This window comes from Gossypium hirsutum, chromosome A05 (genome assembly GCF_007990345.1).
Source record: "Gossypium hirsutum isolate 1008001.06 chromosome A05, Gossypium_hirsutum_v2.1, whole genome shotgun sequence".
Classification (NCBI taxonomy): Eukaryota; Viridiplantae; Streptophyta; class Magnoliopsida; order Malvales; family Malvaceae; genus Gossypium; species Gossypium hirsutum.
The window spans coordinates 49,479,608-49,487,210 of NC_053428.1; the positions used below are offsets into that span (position 1 = coordinate 49,479,608).

The 7,603-nt window shown below is 33.4% G+C and overlaps 1 pseudogene; it reads left to right on the top strand.

Moving 5' to 3' along the window:
• The first annotated feature begins 3,908 nt into the window (after window positions 1-3,908).
• LOC107957309 (TOM1-like protein 3) lies at window positions 3,909-7,603 on the top strand (annotated as a pseudogene).

The window sequence follows — 7,603 nt, forward strand, 5'->3', positions numbered from 1 at the left end:
CTGAGTATAACCTTTTGCTACAAGTCTGACCTTATAAGTTTCTACTTTTCCATCCACATTTCTTTTTCTCTTGTAGATCCACTTACACCTTATGAATTTTATCCCTTTAGGTAAGTCTACAAGTTCTCACACTGAGTGGGAATCCATAGAATCCATCTCAATTTTCATAGCTCAGAGATTAAATAAACACTTTGCACCATTTCATCTTACGTTAGTGGGTCATCATCTTCCTGTTCGGTAGACTCAGTGTTAAAAAAATTCCACCAGATTGGAAGAACTTAGGCCTACAAGAGACCCTCCCACTATGATGAAGCACCCTATGCTATTGATCGTTTGTAGGTCTACTATTAAAAGTTGGTTTGGGAATTGTTTTGGAAGGTTTTGTATTTCTCGAAAGTTCCTTGATTATCTTTTTACTCTAAGGTTTGAATTCATTCATGTAACTTTATTAAAGGAAGGTAGAATGAGTTGTCACTATAACAGTTTGCTCTTTCGGGTTGTGAAAAAACCACCCTTTGGATATCCTACAAACATGTACAGTTCTATTCGTGAGTCCAACGTCCTCACATCTTTATCCAATACGTTGGTTGGACATCCCCAAATCATTTAATGATTAAGATTCAACTTTTTGTCATGCCACAATTTGTATGGATTTTTTTATGTTGACTTAGTTGGTACATCATTCAGAATATAGCAAGCCATTTGTACTACATATCCCCAAGAAGAGATTGGCAACTCTGAATAACTTAAAATCGAATGAATCATGTCTAATAACATCCAATTCCTTCTCTCTGCCACGCATTTTGTTGTAGGGTGCCCAATGCAGTTAACTGGGATAGAGTTTCATTTTCTATGAGGTACCTTAAGAACTCTTGTGGTGCATTTGGTATACATACACATACCTAGAATAGTCATCAATAAAGGTTACATAATACTCGTAACCTATAAAGACCTGAAAGTTAATTGGTGTTTGAAAATGTATTTTCGAAACTCCATTTTCATAAACCAAGTTCGTAAATATTAAATTAAAATATTTACAAAGTTAGTATAAAATAATATTAAAGTTTGGTCCTTCAATTTTTTCTATTAATTGCTTAATTAAGGTACAATGACTAAATTGTAAAAGTCTTATTGCTATAAGTTTTTAATTAGCCAAAAGCTTAAGGACAAAAATAGTAATTATTCAAAGGACTAAAATGGCTAATAGACCATTTTTAATTAGTGCATAGTGGATGATGATGTACATATCATTATGCTCAATTAAATTAAGTTTAAAGTTTAATAAACTAGTGATTAATTAAGAAAAACTTGATTAGTTAAATCCTAATTAGGTATATAAGTAAAATGAGTGGGAAAATATGAAAATTATCATGTTTTGCACCATCTATAGAGAAGAAAAACATGAAAACTCCATGGTTGAGGGCTTGAAGCATTCGATCATAAATTAGGTAAAATTTCTAAGTTATTTTCTTGTAATTTTTATGTTTTTGAAGTCATGGAAGCTTGATTTAGCTAGCCCATTAATTGCTTCCAAACTTACTAACGTATAGAGTATATTTCCTACAACCAAATATGAAACTTAGGCATTTTCCACAAGTAAATGAGTCAGGTTGTAATATAGTTACAATGAAGTAAATGAGTATCCGATGGTCACACCCAAGGGAGGTGAATACTAAATTAATAATAACTTCGATGTGAATATATATAATTAGTATTTTAATTAAATCATATTATCATAAAATATAAGGTGAAGAGAGATTATTTTATAAGAAAAATAAATTAGGTAAAATTAAAAATGAAAAACTTAATTTGCAGATTTAATCAATTTTAGGAATGGAAGGCTAACTCATTTCGATGTTCGTAACTAATTTTTATTTCGGGTTCTACACATCACCTAGTCGCTAAACTTGCAGGATTTCTCGATCTTCCACAAATTATAGAGTAAAAAAGAACTACTTATTCTCGACCTCACAATCCAAACTGGATTGGGGTAAGGGGTTCACAGATAAGCAATACCAATTCTGGGTTCATTCCCACCTAGATGACTTCCTAGAGTTTTTAGGCCTAGGGTTTAAATTCTTCCTATCCCAACCAACTGATCTGCTAAGAAACACTACATAGAAATTAATTACTCCCACGTCCACTCGCTAATCCCCCATAAGAGGATTAGTTCCTCATGGATCTCGTAAACAACATAATATTGATTGAAAATATAAACATGAAAAACAGATCAAGAATAAGGGTTTAAGAGAACTTTTGATTTGTAGTGATAAATGAAGCGCAAAAATCCACAGAGAATTGTTGAATCCAAAAATAAAATCTCTAAAGAACAAGAATGGAAAATAAAACTAAATTACAAAAGAAAATCACCTAAGTACAAAATAAAAAAAAAACTGAAAACTATATAAAAGTTGCAACCTAAACTAGAATAAAAGATAAAAGGTGCAAAAAAATATGATTATGAAGTGTTCAATGAAGTCTATTTATAGATTTAGGGTCGGTTGTCATCCATTGACCTAAATCAGCTGACATTTCCTCGTTAAAGTTTGTTGTGTGGACCAAAACACCCTCAACTCATTAATTCTTCAAGTTGGGCTGGTGTCGCAACATCCTTTGGTCCATGTCACGACTTTAGTGGCAGTTTAGAGGCTCAGGCTTGGATTCAGGGCTGTGTTGAGACATCGTTTGGCTACGTCACGACACATTAGGCAACTTTTCTCTTTTGGGCTTCTTACTCATTATGTTGCGATGTTGACCCTTCGTGTAGCAACATGGCGACCAGTCTCGTGTTCCCGTGCCTCCGAATGATCTCCTACACACTCACTAAGTATTTTAGCCTTCCTTTAGGCCTACTTTGGCCCCTAAGGTCATATAATTGGTTCAAATTGCACTTTTTTATTATTCGTAAACTAAAAGTGAAAACTAAATAAAACATAATGGAATTGCTTTTATATAAGCTCCTAAAGTACAAAAAATGGTTTAATTTGCTGCAAAGAATTGTAAAAAATCAAACTCCCCTACACTTAAGTCATTGCTTGTCTTTAAGCAAGGAAACATAAAAACGAAAAATAAAATACGACTCTTGAGCAAGTATAATACAAAGACAATTTTTGGAATACATAACTAGGACTAATCATATATACATGTAATTCTGGCATGATATGTAAATAACTTACTATTCTCAATCTAAAACCTCTGAGTTCAATATATTACAAATTATATAAACAACAAGGTATTTAAACATATTGATCCCTCAATAAATCACAAAGGTAATTTGATTATCCTAGCAGAATACAAACATTCATCCTTGCAATTACTCAATACAATGTCTATTCATGCATAGATTTACCTAGGTCTCATAGGGCTTTTCATCTTGTAACGTTCTAAGGCTTAAGTTTGGTATGAAATTCAAGAACAAGAAGCATCAAAATAGTTCCAAGCACGAAACTAGTTTGACACATTGTATTGTTCCCTATTCTCCCTCTTAATGACCTTTTCCCACTCGCCACCTTATTTCTCCTTCTCTCACTTTCCTTATTTATTCATTTAGGAAGTCACAACATGATAAAGTGACTAAGGTCAGCTCACTCACAATGCTTTATTTTTCATTGTTCACATACTTTTTCTACTTTTTTTTGACTTTTTTTTTTGAATATTTCTTTTGATTTTCACATTTTAGCTGAATCCATAATCACTATATCACATCGCTCTTTCCTATTTCAATATGATTTTTACAAAACCACCATGATGTCTCTACCTATCCGTCAATACGTATGGCCAGACATCTAAATTCGTGCATTTCAGGGACCAAAGAAAAATGGTAAGTACAAGTTCATATTTTGGCTTGGGTTTTGCATGAGGGTTCATCAAGAGGAGTTTTCTGGCTCAAATATGGGTATTAAATATCGATGTATAATGTTGGCTTTTTGGCTCTGGGTTGTACCAAACAATGCCTTAAGTCATCCCTAGGTATTTCAAAATTCATAAATTTAATCAATCAAACAATCACAATTCTAACCATTTATCATTCATACTAGCATGCTCGGTTTTCCTATATTTTCCATGTCATTTGGTATATTCGATTACTTAATGTCGATTTACAGCGTAATATATAGAACTTAGTAATCTATAATTGAAAATTGAAAATTATTCATTATCATGTCAAATTTATAGTAAATAAAATCAACCTATATACATGTTCCTAATCAATAACTTGTATTTCTAACAATCTAGTAACCCACCAACTGGTTTCAGCACGTCAAGATGTTGCTATTGAGGTCTCTCGACAGTCTGATGATGCTTCGGGCTTGAGTTACTAATTTGCTAGATTATTATGTTCTTGTTGCGGATTAAATAGTTGTCCTTAACAGAACATCTTTGTCCGAAAACAGATTCTGAAACCTTTGCTTCACTCAAAATATTTCAGAGTATCTGATTCTTAGTTCAATAATGGCTTGTATCGGTAATAGAATAGTCAACCGATTTATTGTTGGTATCCGTAACTCTTTTGCTTGGATTGGATCTCTCATCTCTTGTTTGTTGTGTTTGATTTTATGTTTACCATATAAATTCTAAACCATATGTGAATACGTAATATATTTATATCTTCATATGTATAAGTCGTCATAGCTTATGCTAAATCATATACATTATGATTTAATTTTTTTTTTCTTTTTGTTAGGCCTAGATAAAATTTTATTAAAAATAAAGACCCTGAAGAGATTACAAAGAATAGAGCATCACAGCTTATAATAGACATCACCTCACCACAGCTCATGATTAAGAAAAAACATTCAATTGATAATACACATTATGATTTACATAATTATCTAACAGTTCCTATTATATGTTAATTGGCATGTTTTAGCATATATATGACTATAAAAATGTTGAAATGAATTTTTATACTTATTTTCTTTAATAAATCTAAAACTGATATTACAGAACATAAAGATATAACATGAACACAATATGATTACATGAATTTTTCAATATCATAAACATGATTATGACACGGCAAAATAAATGAACACAGTATGGATTATTTTAACATTGGGACATAAAGATTAAGGCTTAAGCTATCCTTTTTTCTTTGTTGAACTATAATAAACCACTTCAAAGGTACTACACTGCTTATCTCTTTCCATCTTTGTGTTTTAACATCTTTGCTGCTGACACGTAAACTTCCTACATAAACTAGCAGTATTTTGGTTATCATTTGCCTACAAAGACAATGAAACTTGTCTACTGTCAGCTTGGCAGAGATTCAGAATGCTAGTGGACTAGCAGATATCTTAATGGAAGTGCTTAGTGCATTGGAGCCCAAGACTCCCGAGGTAAAAACTTTGTTCTAGAAATGAACCATTATGCTTGTCCCATGTAGTATCCTGTTTTTCTTTTTCAGATTATTTTCTTGCTGTTGTACGTTGATTTACTCGTTTTAATGTGCAAATTGCAAGGTTTTCATTTTCCTCTTGGTTTTCTATTTAGCACCGGGAAATTTATTGTTCTGATTGTTAATCTCTTTATCTGGGATCAGCTTTATTAATCCTCTTTTCCGGTTTCACATGGCGCAATGTAAAATCTTGGTTTTTTCCTTGCTGCGGCATGGTAAATTGATTCTTGATCTTGACCGTATTATTGGACTTATTGCATAAATTGGTCTTGATTGATATTTAAATAGGCTTAATTTTTTTGTTTAATCCATTTTTCGGGTTTAACAGTTTTGTCCTAAGCTTCCTGAATATTGAACAAGACTTTAGGCTTGGGCAGGTTGTGTGGTCTTTGCACAGTTCTAGATGAAAAGCAACCCTGGAAGCTAAATCTGTGCCCACTTATCTATTAACACCAAAAAAGAAATAAAGAAGACTAATAAATATTACATACTATCCAATGTGGTCCTTATGCATGCCAGGGATTAAATAAACTCAAATCAAATGATTAGGCTTACTGTTTTGGATGTTGTTCAGTCTTTGAAGCAAGAAGTGATTTAAGACCTCGTTGAGCAATACCGTTCTTACAAAAAACGTGTTGTTGTTCTCGTGAATCATACAACGTGTGAATCTGTTTGTATCTTCCATTGATTTCCCTCCTGTTTGATAGAATAATGCTGATGATGGATTTTGCTTTTCCAGAAATGAGCAACTTTTATGTCAGGGATTAGCACTAAATGATCGATTGCAGCATGTTCATTGCCAGCATGACGACATTCTGAAAAGAAACACCGGTAGTGCTACCACAGCAGTAGCAGAAACTCGTGTTGTGCCGATTGTTAATGTTAACCATGACGATGATGATTCGGAAGATGACTTTGCTCAGCTGGCTCACAGGTGACTTTACCATGTTATTCTTCTGCCCCCCTTTTGTTTTGGACATTTTTCTTCTAGTTTACAGAAAATATTTATAGTGTGCCGGATTAATCTTGCACTTCAAAACCATGAAAAAGTTGGAGAAAAAACATACAACAGTTCTATTCATTCACTTTGCACATGGACAATGTTTTGATGCTATGTTACGTTAACTTTTTATTTTTCTTGATATTTCCATGTTTGATATTCATGTTCGGTGCATATCGAGACAAGGTATGAGGATATCCTTCAAGGGTCCTCTAGATACATGAATTTTTTTACCTAAAAAAAGTAAACGTGTTTGTATCGGATAAATACTCGGATTAGAAATTTACAACCGAGTCTGAGTAACTTACCGTTGATATGTTACATGCCTTGGTCTCTATAACTTAAGAGGAAATTGTAGTGGTTTTGTCTTATCTTCTCTAAAACACACTTAAAGATTTCTCTGAATATAGTTTGCGGGTATAAAAATGAACATACTTAAAGATTGCTTGAATATAGTTTGTTGGAAAAAAATAAAAAATGAATATTATTATATTGAACGGATACCAATATTCGACACTTATATCTAAGCAATATAAGATTTGGGTAACCAATCCTTACTTAAAGGGAATATTTTTTGTGATGTTTCGGTATTCTTGTTTCATCTAATTTAATGAATCTCTGTACTTGTATATTACAGATCGTCAAGGGATAATGCTCAAAGACAGGTCCAAAGAGCACAAAAAGTGAACCTGCTTGAGCTGTTCCTCTTCTTCCTCCTCCACCTTCATCAAAAAGGCCAGTTACGACCAATTCCAGCTTTATTGATTATCTCAGCGGTGATACCTACAAGTCCGATGATTTCTCTGAAATTAAAGGACCCACACTTCGTTCTGATCCTACTGATGCATACATGAACTCCCTAGAGTTAGCTTCAACTTTAGCTCCATCATCTCCTTCCCGTTCGGCTGACACTGGATCTGCACCTGTGTTCAGTGAACAACCTAAACTGGCTTCCTTAGTCAAACCTGCTGATGCTGAGCAGCTGCCTCCGGTTCAGTTGGACAATCCTGCTGGAAACTACCCACCGTCTTCTATGTTCAATCAAAGACATTAATTCTTTGAGCAACAACATGGTTATACCGGTAGTTCTTCTCATTCCATTAATGGTTTTGATTCCTCTTATGACAGTCCTGTTGGACAAACTCAAAATCTCTCCATTAATTCTAAGATCGCAACCCAACAAGTAAACCCAGAAGATGCTTTCTTCA